The 22,827-nt window shown below is 38.3% G+C and overlaps 1 protein-coding gene across 3 annotated transcripts in view; it reads right to left on the bottom strand.

Annotated features, from left to right (window-relative positions):
• Nucleotides 1–19,374, bottom strand: part of LOC136847691 (neural-cadherin-like) — a 349,841-nt gene extending 330,467 nt beyond the window's left edge. Inside the window, exon 1 of one of the 3 annotated variants that reach the window (XR_010855804.1) lies at nucleotides 19,293–19,374. The gene's annotated coding sequence lies outside the window, so the exon portion shown is untranslated. The remainder of the gene's footprint in view (nucleotides 1–19,292) is intronic. The other 2 variants (XM_067119506.1, XM_067119508.1) reach the window with 2 other exon arrangements.
• Nucleotides 19,375–22,827: the final 3,453 nt, after the last annotated feature.

Here is a 22,827-nt window from a genome sequence, read left to right as displayed (position 1 = left end):
AAGACAAAAGGGCTGAACTTTAAAAATTGATGAACTTCATAAAAAAAATGTCAACCTAGAACGTAATTGAATGAACTCGAAGAGAGCGTGAACTTACTTGTAACTGAATAAGGAAAGCTTAAAAAGAAATTGCCTGAACTTAGAAGTGAATTTTTATTCACTTCTAAGTTCAGGCAATTTCTTTTTAAGCTTTCCTTATTCAGTTACAAGTAAGTTCACGTTTTGAGTGAATTTTTATTCACTCAAAACGATAATGAAGCAACTGAAGAAAATAACAGAGTTTGAAATTAACTGATATACGACAGGACTTGGCTAAACAAACAAGAAATGGACATGAAAGCTATCTCAGGAATCAGATATGCCTAACAAAGAAGCGGACTTTAAAGAATTCGAAAGACTTGGTCTTGATTAAAAAAGAAACGGACTTGAAGAGGTCAGGGAAACCAAACCTGACTATAAACAAAGTCCTGCAGAAAGTCCACAGGAACTTAGTTTGACTTAAACAGAAATGGACTTGAGTGTTCGCAGTAATCAGATTACACTCAACAGGATATAGACGTAAAAGGGTTCACGGGGATATCAGACTTGACTTGCAAAGGCTTGAAGGTTACAAAGGAACCGAAATTTATCAAAATGAAAAAAGGAACAGTAAAAGAGATAGACTGAAAAATTAACAAAACCGAACAAACTTAGAGTGCTGACAAGCACCAGAGTTGACTTTTTTAAAAAAATAAGCTAAAAAAGGTCACAGAAACCGGACGTCACTGGAGAAAAGGGACGTAAAAAGAGTCCGCAAGAAAAAGTAGTTCACAGGAATCGGATTTTACTTCTAAAGAAATGAAATGAAAAGCAAATCAGAAAATCGGAAGTGACCAAAACAAATAAACGGACTTAAGAGTGTTCACAAAAACCAGAGAGGTATAAAACGAAAAAAAAAAAAAGTTCACAGGGACCCAACAGTCACTGAAAAAGGGAAGAAATGTACTTGAAAAGGCTTCGAAAAAAGGAAAAAAAAAAACGTTCACGGGAATCTGATCTGACTACCAAAAGAAATGGACTCAGAGCTATCTCTGTTACAAAAGCATTTGGAAACGAAACCATCGCTTCCTACCTTTAGGTGAACCTCTTTGATATCGCAAACTTTCAAGTACACATACAATGTTTAAGCAACTTTTTACTAGCCTGCAGCAGTTGTCTAGTTCGGAAATGGAAAATTTCTTGCCTCCTTGACAGCCAAATATTGATAACGGCTTCGTATTTCGTCTAGTTCTATCCGAGGGCAAGATGGGCAGAGATTGGAAATGTTATATACACATAAAAACCTGTCCCAACGTGACAGCAAACCAAAGCACAGATACGCAGTTTTTAGAAACAAAAAAATTGACTTGCAGTTTGGCTCTTGAAATCTTGGACCTTATATACACACATGTAGCAATTTCTGATATAAATGAAAAGGTGGCATTTATTTTTTCCGTGGTGAAAATACCACACTGCTGACAGACAAATTGAAGCCTACTCGAAAACACATTCGGAAGTCCCCAATAATATAAAAATGTCATATGACTGGAAACAAAATCATTTCCTTGTAAGTTTGGTCGAAGAAAAAATGATCTCTACGTTGTTAATAGAGGAGTTAAGGAAAAGAAGACAAATAAACCTTTTTTCCAACTCCTGAATAACATCATCACTTTCACACTAATTAAAACTTTGGCGCAGGGCAAGTTATCATTGGGGAGTTACGTTTCCAGTAATTATATTCCCTAGGAACTTCAATCTTTAGGTTACTTCGTTAAAAGTTCGAGAGAGAGAGAGAGAGAGAGAGAGAGAGAGAGAGAGAGAGAGAGACACTGATGACTGGATCAAAATTCAGTATATAAAAAAGCCAGTTGATAAATAAATAAAAGGGCAATGTTTCCAACATTTCATGTTTGCACCAAAGATCCCTCTAAGCAGTACAAGCACCGAATACACGTCAGAAGGAAAGAAAAAATACACAACATCCATTAAGGAGAATTATTCATCAATCTCAACGCCCTGAAAAGAAAACAACACGGCTTATCTTAAAAGAGACGCAAAAATAAATACGACAGAATGAGACTTCTTGTAATTACGACTCCCTCTCAAAGAACGAATTATGGGGCCCTGAAAAACGGAAGTACGATCCGAAAACACGGAACCAAGACAAAACAAGTCCGATCCGAAACACGTAACTAAGATAGAAAGGGTATGATCCGAAAACAGGGAACTAGACAGAAAAAGTACGATCCGAAAACAAGGAACTAGGACAGAAAAAGTACGATCCGAAAACACGGAACTAGGACAGAAAAAGTACGATCAGAAAACACGGAACTAGGACAGAAAAAGTACGATCAGAAAACACGGAACTAGGACAGAAAAAGTACGATCAGAAAACACGGAACTAGGACAGAAAAAGTACGATCCGAAAACACGGAGCTAGGACGGAAAAAGTACGATCCGGAAACAAGGAACTAGGACAGAAAAAGTACGATCCGGAAACAAGGAACTAGGACAGAAAAAGTACTATCCGAAAACAAGGAACTAGGACAGAAAAAGTACGATCCGAAAACAAGGAACTAGGACAGAAAAAGTACGATCAGAAAACACGGAACTAGGACAGAAAAAGTACGATCAGAAAACACGGAACTAGGACAGAAAAAGTACGATCAGAAAACACGGAACTAGGACAGAAAAAGTACGATCCGAAAAAACACGGAGCTAGGACGGAAAAAGTACGATCCGGAAACAAGGAACTAGGACAGAAAAAGTACGATCCGGAAACAAGGAACTAGGACAGAAAAAGTACTATCCGAAAACACGGAACCAAGACAGAAAAAGTACGATCCGGAAACACGGAACAAGGACAGAAAAAGTACGATCCGGAAACAAGGAGCTAGGACGGAAAAAGTACGATCCGGAAACAAGGAACTAGGACAGAAAAAGTACGATCCGGAAACACGGAACTAGGACAGAAAAAGTACGATTCGAAAACACGTAAATTAGACAGAAAACGATCCGAAAACACGTAACTACGACAGAAAAGCTACGATCTGAAAACACGTACCTCAGACACATAAGGTACGATCCGGAAACACGTAACTAAAGACAGAAAAGGTAAGATCCCAAAGCGCGGAAACTACGGAAAAGAGTACTGTCCGAAAACACGGACAATAAGAGAGAAAAGTACGATGGAAAAACACGGAACTAAACAGAAAAATATAAAAGGACGGCCCCTTAAAACCTGGGACTGTGACCCCCTCAACACGGAGTAACAACTCAGTACACGGGACCACAGCCACGGAAGAATTATAACTGTCCAAACACGTAACAGAACTCAAAATATATTTCATAAAACAACACACAAAGGAACAAACAACGACAACACGAAACTATGACCCTCAAACCACGAGATTTCGACCCCTCACGAAAATAAGAGACGGTTCTCGGAGAGAAATATTTGACAAAGTGCAGCATACCTGTCTCATTCCTCATCCATGACCCCTGACCCGAAATATTGTGTCAGAACGGCGTCTGCATCGTACGTTCCTTCAGTCACGACTTTGGAACAGACACACCAGGAAAGTGCGTATTCGTTGTCAAATAAATTCATATCTATAAACAACGATGTTGCATGGAAAAATGACTTCATAAATGACGTGACATCTTCACCTACAGAGTGCCAAATTTACCTCATTTTCTTCATGCTAGGTCCGAGGGTACGGACATCCTCATGTCCCAATGTAGTTCAGGCGTGATGGAATCCATTACATGAATGGAGGAAGCGAAAGACACCTCTTGAAGGGGTGGGGAAGGAGCAGCTTTCACCTTTGATCTGCTACTACTAATAATTAGTGGTGTGGTGGTGGTGGTGGTGGTGGTGGTGGTAGTAGTAGTACTACTAGTTGGAGCTGAAGTAGAAGTATCGGTAGTGATCCTCCTTTGGTCAAAATGAAAGGTCTAATGTCCTCTTCACCCTGATAAGTTTTCCTACCTCTCTCCCCTACTGCCATCCTTCCTCCTCCTCCTCCTCCTCCTCCTCCTCCTCCTCACTCTTCTCCCTCTACTTCCGTGTGGCCTCAACCCCTTCCCGTTTTCCATTACCCTAAATACTACCTACTTCCCCTCGCGACCTGTTCTTTAGTCTCCTAATTCTCCCCTCATCCTCTTTATCAACCAATACGCTCTCCTTTCCCTCCTCCACCACCTTCAACCTCTCTCTCTCTCTCTCTCTCTCTCTCTCTCTCTCCCCAACATCTCCCAGTGTGGGTGACGTGTGGCGAGAATAAAACCACGGAAGACTTCACAAAAATGGCACATACGTTTCACTTGGCAGAGGACACTTTTCAGGAAGAGAGTTGTTAAGCTTCACGCGCGGGCGCACATATGCACACGCACGTTTACCTTTGGAGATCGACAGACTGACGATCACGCCACACTTAGACACACAAATGCACACGCACACAGAGGTAAAGGATAAAATAAATACACGCTAATGCGCCCGCCTATAAATGCACAGAGACCCAAACGAGTTCTAAAGCATACACAAGTGCACATACAATAAGTCACCCACATACACAAAGGCATGCACACATAAAAAAAAATAAAACACAAGAGTACGTGTACACAAACGCGAGCTCTCATATGCGCAGAGGCACAAGTACAAACAAACAGATACATAAACACACACTGGCGCGCGCACATACATCATTCACCTACAGAGAGAGAGATCTGCAACCCAAGAATTTTAGAGATCTCCTTTTAAAAAGATTTATTTTTTCTATCAATGTGTTTTCTTCTGTTGTCCATCACTGTCAGTAACAAACCAAGAGGCCCACTGGCTGTCAGTAACAGGCACCTAGACAGTGGAAGACTGACAAGCAGACAATATAACTCTTGGTTCCAGACAGAACTGTATCACATTTCCAAAATTTAGCCTTGACTGTCCTGTTTTCACAGAACACTCTCTGACTCCAGTACCGGAAGAATTAAAGTAGAAATATGTTTAAGATACCGCAAAAACCCATAAAATAATGGAAGAACCACAGACAATTCAACACATCAACTAGAAAATAAGAAGCATATCACCACAACACAGAATAAAGAGTAGTCAATCTATAAAAATAGCTGACGGAAAATCAAACGTTAATATTTTTAACATTATTATTCAAAATGCACAAGCATGTGTCTGGAGCAAGCCTGAAAGGCCAAGCAGGAAGTCCAATCGTAACAAACTAAAGCAAAGACGAGACAATAAGAAACTGATTATGATAAATCAACAAACAGAAAAAGTAAGCAATTAACTAGCAATACAAGTCAAAGTGACTAAAGCAAGCATTAAAGTAGTATGGCATTCTCTCTTAAACACTATAACGCCACGTAACGCTTGCATAAATCCCCAAAAACAATTAAGTAAAAAGGCGAACTGGTGACCTGAGAAGGGTCATGACACTCCAATATAGTAAGGAAAGTGTAGCCTTTCGCTAAAAGGAATCTCAAAGTACTTGACAAGATGTATGTACGAAGCAAGAAATTCATAGTATGTGAGCATGTACGTATGCATATATATGAAATAATTTCAATTTTACCGTGATTGCTTTCAAGTATGAAACAAGAACTTCGTTGTAAATGTGTTTATATATGTACTGTAGGTATTAAAGGAATTCACTGCCTGTCTGTACGTATGAAACAAAAAGTTCAACACATATGAATATGCGAATTAAATGTTTAATACACAGTTACTGAATCCAAGTAGTTAACGTATAAAATGACACACTTTCTACTTCAGCAAACAACAATAATATATATTCACTAAGAACAGACTTCACGAACATGAAAACCCGTCAAAGTTCACTCATAACGCCTGAGTACATCATCACAAGCCGTATCATTTCTCTGCTAATTCAGAGAATTTTCTAACCAAACAGGTTGAGAAGCGAAAGCGGATGTCATCCTGCCACCTCGCAACAGCTCCAGTGTCATCAACACTGATTTTTGCTATAATACATTCAGATAAAGACAAGAGAAGCCTTTTTACAACTCTGGTACTGACCTTTCATAGGATTCCTGACGTGAAAGGTATTCAATTATTTCTGTGACGAACAACCCACACTAAACAGGGGGCATAAATTTCTGACAGAAGGGCTACGGGAGTCGGCACACGCCAACGAAAATGGTATCCGAAGAGAAGACAAATGGCTCTATTACGAACGTTCATATACTTCCATTAACAAGGCTCGCTATCTCACCAGTGTGGTAATATGAATTGGGTAAGAACGGGAATAAAAAGATAAAGGTCGCAGAAAAGAAGACTTAAACCTCATATTTTTCTCTCCTTTCTTCTGTTTTTCTTTAAAGGACAGGTTTTTTTTTATATTTGACATTTTTCTCGGAGGAGAATATACGCATCAAAGGAAATTCTTATTTATAGCATATTACCTCAAAATACTGCAACCTTGCAAAATGTTATGATACCTCACCTAAGGCTCATTGCTTCTTAACCTTGCCTGTGAGTCATTAAAACTATGTGAAGTTAAAATGGAAGACGTTTATCCCAGTATAGCAATATGTTGCACATTCAAGTATCCATAGATATGATAATAATTTTAAGTACTGTCACGCAGGCACGCGACCCCACGCCCACCTTTGCAGAATAAAATCAGACAAAGTAGGAACATGGCTGAGGGGTACAGCGGTTGCCTCACCTTTGCTAAGACCCCTGGATCCTGGGAAGTTCCACCCACCCAGGCAATACCTTCAAGTTCCACTCCACTCCGCTACATATATATATATATATATATATATATATATATATATATATATATATATATATATATATATATATATATATATATATATATATACATATACTATATATATATATATATATATATATATATATATATATATATAATATATATATATATATATATATATATGTGTGTGTGTGTGTGTGTGTGTGTGTGTAATTATTTCTATGACGAAAAATCCAAACTAAACACAGGAAGGGCCATGGTACTCAGCACACACGAGTACCGGTAACTGCAGTTACCTGCCTTGCCTCAACAGCAAAAATCCCGAGTTCGATATCGGATGGGGGAAGACAACATAGCACAATTTCCTGAAAACCCCACTGTGAATTAAGCACCTAGCAGTTAGCTGACCGCAAGGCTGAGAATCTTAAAGTTAACACATCATGCAGAGCCACCCCTCGAAGGGAAAAAGTGTATAACTGGATATGTACACTGTTTTATAATCTTTTTAACATTCAGCCATTTCCTCTAATTGGCTCCCAAGAAATACCTCAACTGCTGAATCGGGGATAAGTCAACAAGATCACCCATTTCAATTATACGACTTAAAAATAAATAAGGATATACAACCACAACAAGGTTAAAGATGTTAAGTTCCATCCTACACAACGCGCGAGAATTCCTGTTGAAAGAAGTTATAAGGAAACAAGAAGAGTGAGAATTCCAAAATGCAAGAGCACAGTGGAGTCAGTTACCTGAGAACACTTCTAGGCTGACTGTAACAAGAATTTTACAGGTTAATGAAGCCTAAAATGTGAGATCTCCTCTAGATGACAGAGGCAGGAGAATGCCTGGTGACTAAAAATAAAAAACCTGACTTCCATCTAATCTTAGCAATAATGGCCTCATACGCAAATAATACATGTCACTATTATCTTTCCTCAGGCATCATTGTTTACAAACTCTTTCAGTGTCACCCAATTCTTCCAAAGCGCCTATTTTTCCATCACAGCCGACAATCTATTTCCGAATTCCCATTTTTTCCCTTCCAGAGGTCGACCGTTCCCTTTCATTTCAGCCATCCCATAGATCGTCTGGTCCACTTCCAGATCGCCATAAACCTTCTGGGGGTCATTATTTTCCCTTCTAAAATCCATCACATTCTCATTCAAAAAGCAAACCCTTACCTTCCAGCCGCCATTCTTATTTTTTGGAGTCATATTTTTCCCTACTGTTGGGTTCCCACGGGCCTTTCTACCACGGAGTCAATTCTCCCCAATTAAAAGTCATCCAGCCGAATGGACGACCCAGAAAAGCTTCAGTAAATGCCACGTGGGCGTAAATCAGTGACTGGAAAGGCTCAATTCGTCGATGCTGTTCCACATTCAGGCAGTATTTGGTGTTCGAGAAAACTGGTCCCCTCTAATCATAATCAGGAGTCTTCAATTATGGTCTCCCCCGCTCACATTCAGATGCATTCAAAGGTCGCCCGCATACCACATTTGCATGCCCTCAGTGTTTCCATGGCCATATTTAAGTGTCATTATAATGGTCCACACGACCATATTTAGGTATATGATCCCCTGTGACCAAGATTACCTCCGGTCATCTTTTTTATTACTGCTTGTGTATTGTGTAATGAGGAGGTTTGTAGAGCTCTAGGGACTCTAAGAACCACAACAAAGAAAAATCAGCACAAAAATATTAAAAATTATAACCCTGTATTATTATGCTGACTGCCTTTGGGTCCTCATCCCTTGGGAATGAAAGAAACTCCCTGTGGGTGAAAGAGTCAGGGTAAAAGAAACGTTTTAAGCAACCCAACGACTGCAATTTAAGAAACTGAATTCAGAGATACCCCTGGGCTGTATTTGATGCAAGGAACACTTTGCAAAAAGAAAGGATTTCCAGTTGTTAGGAAATAAACTTAAGGATAAAATACAGAAGCAAAAAAAGCAAAGTAAAAAGAAAAGGAAAGTTTACAAAAAGGGTCCAGAAAAAAAATTGATTTTTCCAGGGAAATATCTATAGCCAAGGAAATATTTCTGCTGCAAAAGAAAATATACTCTATCATAGTCAAACAAAACGCACGAGCGAAGAGCTCGGAAAATTGGCTGGAAAAAAAAAAAAACTAGACTTGTGATGGGGTTGGTCCAAAGCAAAGCAAAAAGAAAAAAAATTAAAAGTAAAAGAAAAAGGAGATACAAAAAAAAATCCCCTTGTGGATGGTGGAAAAACCTTTTGGCTCCTGTAATAAAAACGATTGCTACACCAGATCTCACGTGAATTACAGGCATAGGCTAACAGTAAAATCTACCGCTTTGCAATCCCTGCAACCCTTTCCGAAGGAAATTTGCATTTACGCTGCAGGCAATAAAAAAAGAACTCAATGTTTTCGACACAAAGGAGCTTTGCGTTTCATAATATAACAAAGATATATTGGGGTTTTAATTTATCAATCATTTTTTATTCTCTGTTGCAACTGGAACTAAAACGGAATAATATAATCTTCATTGGTCGTAAAATGTGCATCGAGTACACTGTTTGAAAATTATTCAGTTTTATATATAAATATGTATATGTATATGTATACATAATTTTATATATATATATATATTCTTTTTAATATTATGCATGTTTCTCTAACAAGGAGTGGCTCCATGAAAAAACGAGTAAAAAATGGGCAGAAGTTTCTTCGGCGCTATCGACTTTTCTGTACAGCGTATAATGCTGTGTGAAACTCTCAGCCGAGTCCCATGAAACTTTCAGTCAAGGCCCAGTGGTGGCCTGTGTTTTTGGCATCTATAGCGGTGCCAGACGCACGATCATGGCTAACTTTAGCCTTAAGTAAAATAAAAAAAAGTACTGAGGCTAGACGGCTGCAATTTGGTATGTTTGCTGATTGGAGGATCGATGATCAACAGACCAATTTGCAGCCCTCTAGCCTCAGTAGTTTTTAAGATCCGAGGGCGGACAAAGAAAGCGCGGACGGGCAGACAAATACCATCCCATTAGTTTTCATTTACAGTAAACTAAAAATGACGATGATCACGGACAATATCACAATTTTACGGATTCATAACGAAAGACCCCTAGTGCAGAAAACTTCCACAGCATTAGCGCTTCACAATACTACAAAGAAGGCCTATCAGCACCTCTTCGAGTACGGTACACGCACTGCACCATTCAACCTCTTTTCTTCGCTCATACTCGCTCATAGACGTTGAGGTCCTTCCTATTCAATATCTCTTTCATGCCATCTGGGTCTTTCTCTTCTCATTACCCTAACTTTTCTGCGTTAAATACTCTCTTCGCTAGCCTATCGTCCCCCATGCTAAATAGCTGAGCTATCTCAAAAGAATCTAATCCACCAACATACCCTACAATCATTTCATCTCTGCTACTTCCAAATTTTCTCTTTCATTTACATTCAACACCCACGCTTCGATTTCAAAAGGATCGTTCCAGCAACATTTCCACCTTTGATTCATATCATTATCCTGCAAATCTTTTGCACACATCCTGCTACTCTCCTTGCTTCATTTATTCTGTGGTTCACCTCATATCTTTTCTTACCATCATCTATATTCACTCCCAAACAAATAATGATGGTAAACAGACTCGGAAACATAACACAAAATGGCCTCGGGCCCATGTTTACATCAAACCATCACTCGCCCTCTTACAAACTCTATTACATTTCACTTCCATCATAAAAACTTTTTTTACTATTGACATTTTATCTATCATACCATATATCTTCAACACCCTTTACATTGCCTCTCTATAAACTGAATCACAGGCTCTTTCTAGGTCCAAGTATGCCATACACAGCTGTTTTTCCTTTACTTTGTCACTTCCCATAACCGTTTAATAGCAAACGCTTGAGCCACACAACCTCTTTCCTATCAATCCTTTTCTGTTATCTATCTTAACTCTCAATTAATATTCTGCCATGCACATTCCATAGTATACTATTAAAAGTTATAACCTTATTCCCACAGCCTCCTCTATCACCGACGCCCTGAAACAAAAGTTATTTCTCTCACCAAGTTATGTGGGACCTTTCGCTCATTCAGGCTTAATTGACATGATGAGTTTTTGCATTTATTATTGGACACAATACTAAAACAAGAAAATCATACACTTGCAGTATTTCAAAATGTTCATCTGTATGAAGTCGAGCTTTGCACGAGCGATTTTCACACCGCCAGTAAATTTTTGAACCACCAGCATTTTCTTTGTTTATTGTAAACGTAGTTTTCGTTATCGACCGATTTCTTCACTTCTCCAAACTTATAACCTCGCAAGTGGCCATTCCATACCTCATGGGCTGATAACTGCTGCTAAAATTCAGTTGGAAAATAATTCCACAGTAAAAATGCTATACTTTAAAACAAGTCCAAAATATACGAATGAATAGGACACCACCACTTGACTTAGATTAATCATATCTCATTACTTGAGGGTCTTCGCAGCGTCCCTTCGGCCCCTAGCTGCAGCCTCTCTCGTTTCTTTTATTGTACCTCCGTTTATATTCTTTTTTTTCCATCTGATTTTCCACCCTCTAAAAATTGTTTTCTAATGCAAATGCGGGGTTTTCCTCCTGCTACGCGCTTACAAACTTCTTACGATCAATTTTCCTTCTAGAGATGAATGGCCTAAATTCTATATTCTCTATTCAAATGAATAGTTTAGTTAAAAGCCTTCCGTTACTGAATTGTCTGGTACCGAACTGTCCGGTACCAAATTGTCCTAGTACCGAATTGTGCGGCACCAAATTGTCCGGTAGCGAATTGTCCGGTACCGAATTGTCCGGACGCCATATTAGATATCTTCCGTATCACAAAAGCATTAAATTCACATTAGAAGTGATAAAAGGGAAGTAATGAGACCCTTTCAATCTCAGCTATCACCGTTTCCGTCGAGAAGAGCGCGAGAGAACGATTATTTAACTTGAGTCCTCAACTTTTTTTTTTTTTATAAGAGCGATTCAATTATGGGTCTGTCAGACAGAATAAGACCGAGGATTAGAAAAAGTAATGAGAATTCTAATTATCGCTAGTTTTCCAGTTCTCCGGGTCGGAAGAGAAAAATAATAAAAAGCAAAAATAATAAAAAACAGAGGGGGTATAAAAGCCGCCTAAGAGTTCCAAGTGAAATGATTTTTTAATGAGGTGGAAGAGTTCAAAAGTGACCCCCTTGGACTTTCGCAGAAGCCTGGGACGGTCGCAATTTCTCCTTGGCATTATTTTGCCTCGCCGGAGGTGAGTTTCAAGAGAGCGTGGCGTTTACAGCGGTTCATTTCTTTTTGTGTGTGTGTGTGTGTGTGTGTGTGTGTGTGTGTGTGTGTGTGTGTGTGTGTGTAAAATGTTCTGAGGGAACACATCTCGACCTCTGCTCTTTTCTCTCATATAAAGCATCAAGTTTTTAAAAAGCGAAATGGTACTGAGTACCTCTTATCTATCCTAGACTCAGTAACGGAATTGCTTCAAACGAATAGTCTTTCTTTTTTTATCAAGTTCAGTAAAGACCTGCTGTCATAAAATACACTCTCTCTCTCTCTCTCTCTCTCTCTCTCTCTCTCTCTCTCTCTCTCTCTCTCTCTCTCAAAAATAAACAAGCGCACGTAACCCCAGGCTGAATGCTAAGACCAATCCCCTCGTATTCGCAATTCCAGCTAATTTAAAAAAAACAACTTCAAACAAGAGCTCTCGCATCTAAAGACGCAGAAGAGCGAGGGAGTTACTTCCAGAATGCAGCGTCTCATCAAACTAGCTTTGTCTTTCTTCTCATTCAGCAGAAAGCGACGTATATGAGATGCAGCAGATATCTGTAATATATTCATGTCCGCATTCACCATTACAGTGCATATGGGCACTACATTATATAAGCATACGAAATAAACGCGTTTGTCAACAGAAAAACACAATACACATGCATGCACAAATAACACTGTATACCTACAGAATATACACTTTTACGTAATTAAAACTAACGCATACATAAGTATACTGCACTGAATATACAGTATAAAATAATGCATACGTAACATACACGTTTCCCATCACGTCAAGACTTAGTCTTGTCATTCTCCAGTGTCAAATTTAAACGAAAACAAAACCAATGTAAACCACGCAAACCGTTCGAAAACAAAAGAAGCGAAGAAAGCTCCGACAGAACGAAACTCGACTACAATTCTTAGGACCAATAAATTCTTTTCTTCCCGACAGAGCTCCCGAAGGACCTAGAAACGCTCTCATCAAAATTCAAAGCCGCAAGTTCAACAGCGCCTACGCACCCAAATATTTGTTCTTTAATATGACTGCAAACAACCTGGCATCCAGCAGGAACATTTCAATATTCCAGTCCACTCGTGTTTCTCAAAAATAGGAAGATGGAGTCATCCACCCTGTCCTTGGGAAAAGAAATGTTGGTGGTTCATTCGTCCAGATCATGCCGGCCTTATGTCAGCATAGCCAGTTGTCCAACTACGGCCCGTGAGTGTGGTAGGGTGGTTGTAGGTAAATAAAAAAAAATTTAAATATTCTCGCAAAAAATTTTGTATCGACCGTCTTATACAAATATGAATAATAAGAAAATATGTACATATTTTTTTCAAGCACAGATAACAATTCCGATTGCAAACGGCTCTTAAATGTCAAATAAAAATTAAAGATAATACTCATATGATCATATTTAAACAACAAATGTATTATATGTAAATTCAACTGTTACATGCATTACAAGCAAATGAAAACGTGTCATTCCTTATTCCAAAGTCACAAAAAAGTCAAACAATAGAATGAGAATGATGAAAAATATAAAAATAAGCTAACAAGAAAGATCCTATAAATTGACAGATGACACAGATATCCTTGGGGATGGGGATTATAAGGAACAGATGCACCTGGAATCCAACACAGTTGAAGAATTAGTGGACCTACCAAAGCAAAGCTAAATCTTTGAGGTTTTACAAAGGATTAGGCCCAACTCGCTCGCAAGCATGGAGGAGTCAATTAAAGGATTACATATTTATAAAAGGACACCACATTTTCTCCTTTTGGTAAACAAAAAAAATTTTTTGCCAAATGAACATTTTCAAAAAATCTATTAAACATACGATTACATAGAAAATATATATAGGGTAACTAATTAGTAATTAAGTCAGTGACTTTATCTGTATGGCTATTCTTGAACATTTTACTAATACAGGGATCCAAGTGATACATGCCACGGTTAAGGTTGAAATTACAGCTGGAAGTAAACTGTATAATTGCAGATTTTCTAAAATATTTCATAAAGAGAAATCTTTCAATCTGGCAACCACTGAACTGTCAGTCCAATTGATCCTTAGTGAGTTTTCACTTGAATGAATGAATATTACATTGGATGTTTGCCCACTCTTGACAGAATACTTATGCAGCTTAATTCTCACTTCTAAATCCTTACTAGATTGACCTATATAAAAGAAGAGCAGTCCCAGCATGGAATTTTATAGACTATATATATGTTGTTGCTTTCCTTAGGGCTATTTTTATTAACATTCCTTTTAGTGTGTTATTATAAGAAAAATCCAGGTTGACATTAAAGGATTTTAACAATGACTTTAGTGGTTTTGAAACCATAAAATCATTGTTAAAATCTTTTAATGTCAACTTGGTTTTTTCCTATAATAACACAATAAAAAATGTTAATAAAAAATTCATAAGGAAAGCAACATCATATAATATATAAAATTCCATGCTTGGACTGCTCTTCTTTTCATATAGGTCAATCTAGTAATGATTTAGAAGTGAGAATTAAGCAGCACAAGCATTCTGTCAAAAACTGGGCAAACATCCAATGCAACATTCATTCACTGAAGTGGAAACCCACACAGGATCAATTGGACTGACAGTTCAGTGATTGCCATATTGAAAGATTTCTCTTCCTGAAATCTTTTAGAATCTTCAATTATACAGCTTACTTCCAGCTGTAATTTCAACCTTAGCCCTGGCATGTATTGTTTGGACCCCTGTATTATACGACCTTGTAAAATTGTTTTTATATTTTTCATCAGTCTGCTGGTATAACCCATTTGTCAAAAGACCCAGCAACCACTCCGTTGTTTCATTATTTCTTTCGTGGCATTTGCCTTTATCTATAAATTCATCATGTTCCATATCTTGTGAATCAGTTACACACACACACACACACACACACACACACACACACACACATATATATATATATATATATATATATATATATATATATATATATATATATATATATATATATATATATTTCTAGGGTCTTAGTACCTTTTTGATATTGCAAGAGACGAGCCAGTGCACTAATTCCTAGTCCAAAGCTCGCAAAGATCTAGTAGATTCCATCGAATCACGACCATGCCCTTCCTTTCAGCTAAGGATGGGATAGTGGCTCACAATTCCTGGGTACCAGTTTCTGTTGGGGTCCAGAAAAAAGACACAGGGGCTAGCAAACGTGTCCCTAAGGCTTGCTGACAAAGCCGGAAAGTTGTTACCAACCTAGAGCCACCCTCTCCAGAGGAACAGGTGAATGTTGGAAGAAATTATTTTCTAAATCTTTGCACTTTTCTTCACCATTTGCTTTCTCTCCTTAGTGAGGTGCTCACCTAGTTTTCCTGCAAGTGTGTATGGGATGCGGCTGTAGCCCCAAACCTACCTCACTGAAATTCGCTGCTTAAATTTGCTAACTGAAAGACCAGCATTGACAAGTGGGTATGCATACATATATATACATACATATACACACACAGTATACACACACACACACATGTATATATATATATATATATATACATTAAACTGTACACAATTCTTGTGTATATGAAAATCTGCTCAAACAAAATTCATGGTTTTTAAAATTTTTTTTTTTTTTTTGTGCTGGAATTCAGCCAATTCAAGGACATTCCCTTCTTGAACACCAGAGCTTGTTACGTTTTTCCAAGTTATTTTTACACTAATTTTTATGTTCTAAGGATAAATATTTGTCTTTCTGCACGCTTAAACCGATGTACCATAATAATAAATAAATGTTAATTCATGTATAAATATATGTATATATGTATACATAAATACATACATATATATATATATATATATATATATATATATATATATATATATATATATATATATATATATATGTGTGTGTGTGTGTGTGTGTGTGTGTGTGTGTGTGTGTGTAATTTATATACATAGATATAGATATATATATAGATACTAATACATATATATATATATATATATATATATATATATATATATATATATATATATATATATATATATATATATTTAATAACAAAATCTCATTTAAACTGGCTGGTAACTAGCAGAGATAATTATTCAGGAAAAGTTATAAGCTACAGCTACCAGACGATGAGGATAGTTAGTCCTGGAAAGCTTGTAACTTTTCCTGAATAATTATCTCCGCTAGATACCATCCAGTTTAAATGAGGTCCTGTTATTAATTGTATTAATGCACTGAACAACTGTGTAAGTGATAGAATTTTATATATATATATATATATATATATATATATATATATATATATATATATATATATATATATATATATATATGTATGTATATATATATATATATATATATATATATATATATATAATATACAGAGAGAGAGAGAGAGAGAGATGCGACTGCCATAACCACAATGCCTTCTTAACTCCTTGAATTCTTTACACTTTTCTGATAAGCTCGTCACTACAAAGCCTTAGGTCCAAATGCACTTGTATCTAAGGCTTTGAAGCGACAAGTGTGTCGAAAAAGCGTGAAGAATTCGAGAAGTTAAGAGGAATTATACACACACACACACACACACACACACACACACACACACACACACACACACACACACATATATATATATATATATATATATATATATATATATATATATATATTATAATAATAAAAAATCCGAGAGGATATAATCTTGTCTGTCCTCCCCTGGGGGACAGTAGGGGAGACATGACACAACCACCACCCCATGCAAACCAGTGTGTCTTCCCCGGGTGGGGGCGGGGTAGGTAGGGGAACAGGAGGGTAGGGGAGACATCCACCCTCCTCCTGCAAACCTGTTTGTCCGCCCCGGGTGGTGGCCGGGTAGGTAGGGGATCGGGAGGGAAGGGGATAGCAGCCACGGGTTCCAGCGCGTATTGCAAACGCCAACAAGCTCATATATATATATAAACATAACCAGGGGCTGCTCTAGAAGTAAACAGCACATCAGCTACTGTCATATTCACACTTAACTGCTGAATCATGGATGAACCCTATACTTACAACTTCCTGATGAGATTGTTCATATACATAAACCTTCCTCTTACAACTTCCTGATGAGATTGTTCATATACATAAACCTTCCTCTTACAACTTCCTGATGAGATTGTTCATATACATCAACCTTCCTCTCTATGCCATCTATTCAGCACTTTCCGGATCTTCATTCTCCCCACATGAGCAAGCGACCTCAAAACACTGATTCATCAACGTCTACGTATCTCACGCTTCTCGCCCTTATAATTCATTACATATACTACATGTGTTACGCAAACAATTTACGCTACTATCCAGCACTTTTCTTTCATCTCCGTTCACACTCACACTTCTCTTCTGTGAAATAAAACTGCCTCAACTAACTAAGTCTAGGAAAAGGCGTGGGGCTAATACCCTCACACCTTGAGACACTCTAAGAAACCACAGTGTTGAGAGGAAGAAAGAAAGGAAGACCTTGAAAGTGTTGGACAGATGGAGTGAAAGAGGTACGAGACAATAAAGGCTTGTAAATTCAGGATGCACAAGATTGTGCAAGAGAGGTGTGAAAGTGCAACGTTTGTGTATGGGGTTCGACACAACCTGGATATAAAAGCACTTGTTTTCTCGTACCTCTTCCACTCCATCTATCCAACATTTTCAAGGTCTTCTCTATCTCCCTCCTTTCAACATCTCCCAATTAAACATTCTTTTCAACCATCAATCGTCTTCCACCTTTCTTACGAAATCAGAAAAAATCTTAGGATACTCTAATCTACCCTGTCACCAACGATAACCATTTAACTGTTTCTGTACACCTCATCCTTCCTCAGCCACATACTCGTACGAAATTAATTCATTTCAACTGCTTTCATTCGTGCTCACCACCCACACTTCACCCCAATACCGGACGGTTGTATCAAAAATCCCCCCATGCATTTATATAAATGTGGCCACATGTCATAGGCACTGGGACCTGTCCCCACTGGCTGTCGGCCTAAGAAACAGGAGATCAGCGCCTGCCTGCAGAGGCCCTGGAGAACTTCAACTTTAAATACATTAACATTATACCCTAACAGAACAGTCAATAAAAAGGGTGAATTTCCAGCTGAAAGCAGAGTGGCTCCACCAAAACAAGGACGAAGGGGGTAAAAACATGTCCTTTTGACTTGCAAAACAGCAGTAACGAGAAAATATGTCAACAACTATTAGGCAAGGGAAGAAGTTGCGCAGGAAAACATGCAAATCTGAAGAGGTAAACGACTTTAAACATTTGATTCACGACAGAAAGGGTTATTTTTCTTTGTACGAAAAAAATATTCATTGACTACACATATTTGACAATTGTACAATAAATCGTAAAAACTGATGCACTGATCCAAGAGAAATTTTTTCGAACACATTTACATCTATATGAGAAACGTATTTATTGATTTATATATGTATGCATACGCATACACACGCACGCACATATATAAACACAGACACACACACACACACACACACACACACACATATATATATATATATATATATATATATATATATATATATATATATATATATATATATATATATATATATATATTTCAAATAGTATCATATGAAAGTAAACATCTTTAAAGCTACTAAATAACATCTTTAAAGCTACTAAATGTGTCACATGAACAATTATATACACAGCATAAAAAGTGTAGACAGGTAAAGGCTATTTGAAGTTCAAAGCGCAGAGGTCAAAATAATGTACAGTACAGCATATAATAAGAGCAAATTAAAGCCACAAATAATCATTTGGTTAGGCAAAGTGAAAAAGCTACAACTACTGAATGCAGATATTGCTAACGTGTCACTCTTAAAGTTCAAATAATCATTTTGGTAAGGAAAGAGTAAAAGCTACATCTACTGATGCTTGTCACTCTTTAGGTTCTGTGCAACTTGTCTTAAAGTTTTAGAACTCTAAAAAAATCGTCAATGATTTTACATATTCAGTGATAACATATTTCGTAAGTATTCTGTTGCAGTGAAGTCCTCCGTCTTAAGTTACAATAACTTTTTGTGCTCATGAAAATTGTCTCATTAAAAGTATTAAACTGTTCTTGCGTATGCGTAGTGTCTTTTACCTTCTAATACAAACATTTACATTCAATCTGAGACCGAACGAAAACGTTTCAAAAAGCCAACAAGCAGAAGGCAACGCAAACGTTTTTCCAAACAGCCAACCTCTTCGAAGCTCCGTCGAGTGACTCGGGGCGTCGAGAACGAACGTCTACTCACAGCGAATCTCCGTTGCAAACTGGGCTGCGAGAGGAAGAGCGAGCGAGAGGGTTGCGGAAGCCAGGATGGAGCTCTTTTTCATCGTCGCACTACCGGGTCTCTCCTGCAGACGCAGTCCATTCTCTTGGCAAGGCGTACGGTTGGGCGTACGCACACAAGCGCACCTTCATACGCCGTCGGTGGCAAAACTGAATTTCCCGCTTCCGTTTTCCCGGAACTTTCAAGCCCGTTACAAAACTTGTTGAGCACCGCTGCGGGTTGTGAATTTGAATGGACCTCTGGGCATCTCCTTTAGACTCCCCAACTAAATAAATTAGAATAACAGTACTGGACGAGACTTCATTCCTCCAAACGCAACTGAACGAAAACCCCAGCTGGAACCTTTAAGTGAAATTTCTTGTTCTCAAGGAAAAAACAAGTTCTGCAATAAAAACTTATAAAACAGTTCTTAAACGCAGCGCAGGGGGACATAAACTCTGATAATTGCTGCTACACAGAAAACATTCGCATTTGGTTGCTCTCGTAGGAAGCAGGAACCTCAGATACAACCAGTGTCCAGGCTTGTTTAGACTGCAGTAAGGAGCCCTTTCACCAACAAAGTCACTTGGGAATACGTCCGCTTTGTCAGAATTATATATAAGCATTTGCTATATCACAAAATATAAATTTATACCTTATTTTAAAACGGAAGACAGTTCATCAAGAGTTCCGCGATATTCAGGACTGTAAAAAATGAATAAATAAATAAATAAAGTTACTTCCAAGAGAGCGCCTCTTGGACAGGAAATTGTTTTTTTTTTATATAAAATACCAACTGAAAAGCTAATACTAACATGGAAGAATGTTCCAACGCGAGTTCTACAATTTTCAATTTTGTCTTTTGAAGCGCCAAGCTAGGGTATACCTTCGCTACAGCCTCTTGGATTAAAAATTCCTTTTATCCCTAAACAAAAATGACACCGCTACAGCTTTCTCAAGGTCTTAGTTTTGGCATTTCATACGAAAAAAAACGAGAGACAGTGTGAAACGAAGGTTACTCACTTAAAAATACTCGTCTGAATGAAAATCCAGCTTGTCTTCCTAAACAGAACTTGAAAGATTAATGTGGAAATGGACGAGGGCTCGCCAACATTTCCACGATTTCTAGTCTGACCTCGCCGGAAACAAAGAACTTCTCAGCTATGTCTTACAGGCTGTTGACGGTTAACGGTTCCTAATGTCTCTCGGCATCCTAGGACTTGGGTATTCAGTATCAAACTTGCTGATATTTGCGCAGACTTTGGGTATAAATCCATCACTGCGTACAATAACGGGAAGAGAAAGAGAGAGAGAGAGAGAGAGAGAGAGAGAGAGAGAGAGAGAGAGAGAGAGAGAGAGAGAGAGAGCTGTTGTGCAAAAGGCTGACAGGCATCCTGCCAGCATGTGTATATGAGAGAGAGAGAGAGAGAGAGAGAGAGAGAGAGAGAGAGAGAGAGAGAGAGAGAGAGAGCATTTGGTATCTAACAACGATGATTTTTTTCTCACAAAGATATGAACGTTGTAAAATAGCGCAAACCTCAATGCACGCCTGAATCATTTTTAGGGCTGCACTTTTCGGATGACTGGCGCAACCAAAACACACACACACACACACACACACACAAGGAAGAACACGAAGGAAGAAAGTAAAAAAAAAAAAAAAAAAAAAGAAACGACCATCGTAAAAATGACCTTTTTGCTCATTAAAGTCATTCTCACATGATGGTCCTAAGCAATGAACTCAGAGCCAAAAACCAGTAATTGGCAGAAAGCTATTCCTCACCACGAGCGAAAAATATCATGGATGACGTATATGGCACATTCCTTGATTACAAAAAACCGAGTGGTGCGGCCTCCAATTAGACTGATTAGCGCGAATGGCCGAAAATCACCCAGTGAATGAGGAAATGGGTTTTTCTGGGCAGTGGGAGGGGGTAGGTGGGGGAATGAGTGAATGGACAAAATCAATTCAATTTCACCAACCGGTGCGGTTCAAGATTGATAGACCGCCGATATTTCCGGCAAGAAATTTAATACTTCGTCTACAGGTCAAACACTGTGACGTCAGAGCACCCACGAAAGATGCGAAAGGCAAAGTTATGGCTCTAACTCAAACAAGCGAATCGGCTGCCTAGATAATCTCGCAAGATGATATATCTGATGAATCTACGCAGCAAATCGGTTGTCAAGATCTAACTGGCGAGAGATCATGAATCCACATAAAAAGTCTGATTTCATTAACGAAATTTCTTCCTTTTTTTACTTCTCGATTTTCAGTGTCCGGCGGCGCACCTGATTACAAGGGAAGGCAATCAGCGTCCCGTGACTCGTGGATCAAAGATTCAAAAGAGGGGAAAAGAGAATCGCGTCAGGATTATCCTTGGTGGGACTGTAATGAAGCCGACGCCTTTCATTCCACGAGTTGGTTCATTTCTCGCTTCGCTCGAACATAAAACCACGCGGGTTTCAAAGAACGAAATGACAACATTCCTAGGTGGCAAAAAAGGTCAGAGGTCACGGAGGCAGGGGCTGAAGTGAGGTGCTACCCCACTTTGCTCTATTGAATGTCGTGGATTCCGAGTAACGTCCTTGAGAGCACAATTCGTACATTCATGCATTTTTTATAGCTGTCCTCACAATTAGAATTCTTTGGTTTCTTTCAGAACTATTCCGAATAATGAAAACCCTTCTGAAATATAAACCTAAATGAAACAAATCGAGAAAAAATTACACTATTTTACATTACAATAAGAAACTTTAATGATAAACTAACAAAATAATTAAGCGAACATAGAACAAAATTATCGTACACAGCATTAAGTACGACAATTAATGACAGCGAATGATTCAGTCACTAGTCAAGAAAGAACGCAATCAGGTTACAAATTAAAATAGGAAAGTCCTCAAAGAAGGTATACCTCTCCCATGTTCAGAGATTTTCATGGAGCAATTTTTTTTATCCAGATCTTTGCATTAATAAGAAATAAAAAATAAATAAACCAATAAAAACATTCATTCGGGTTCGAATCCATCTAGATACCTGATCAATGCTTTCTAGGCACTTAACTAACCCCCACTCCCCATCTCCTCGAAAACCATAATTAACTTTTCTACTTAACTTTTCCAGCTGTCCCGTTGGAATATCAAATTTAGGCCAAAGGTCAAGTGCTGGACTTATGAGGTCATTCAGCGCTGAAAGGGAAATTGGGAGTAAAGAAGGCTTTAAAGGTGTACCTGGAGAAAAACCTCGCAGTTGCACTATGAAACAGTTGTTGGAGGGAGGAAAGTAAGAGGGAAGAAAGATAATACGCACGGAGGTAAAATAAAAGGGGTGGAAAGGGTTGCAGCTAGGGGCGAAGGGATGCTGCAAAGAACCTTAAGTAATGCCTGCAGTACACCGCAGAAGGTGCACTGATGATACTACCCCCCAGGGGGAGATGTCTCGTGAAAGAGCACGCAACCA

Source organism: Macrobrachium rosenbergii, chromosome 17 (assembly GCF_040412425.1).
Source record: "Macrobrachium rosenbergii isolate ZJJX-2024 chromosome 17, ASM4041242v1, whole genome shotgun sequence".
NCBI lineage: Eukaryota > Metazoa > Arthropoda > Malacostraca > Decapoda > Palaemonidae > Macrobrachium > Macrobrachium rosenbergii.
Note: the sequence above shows the minus strand (reverse complement) of the source record. Positions and strands in the feature narration are given on the sequence as shown.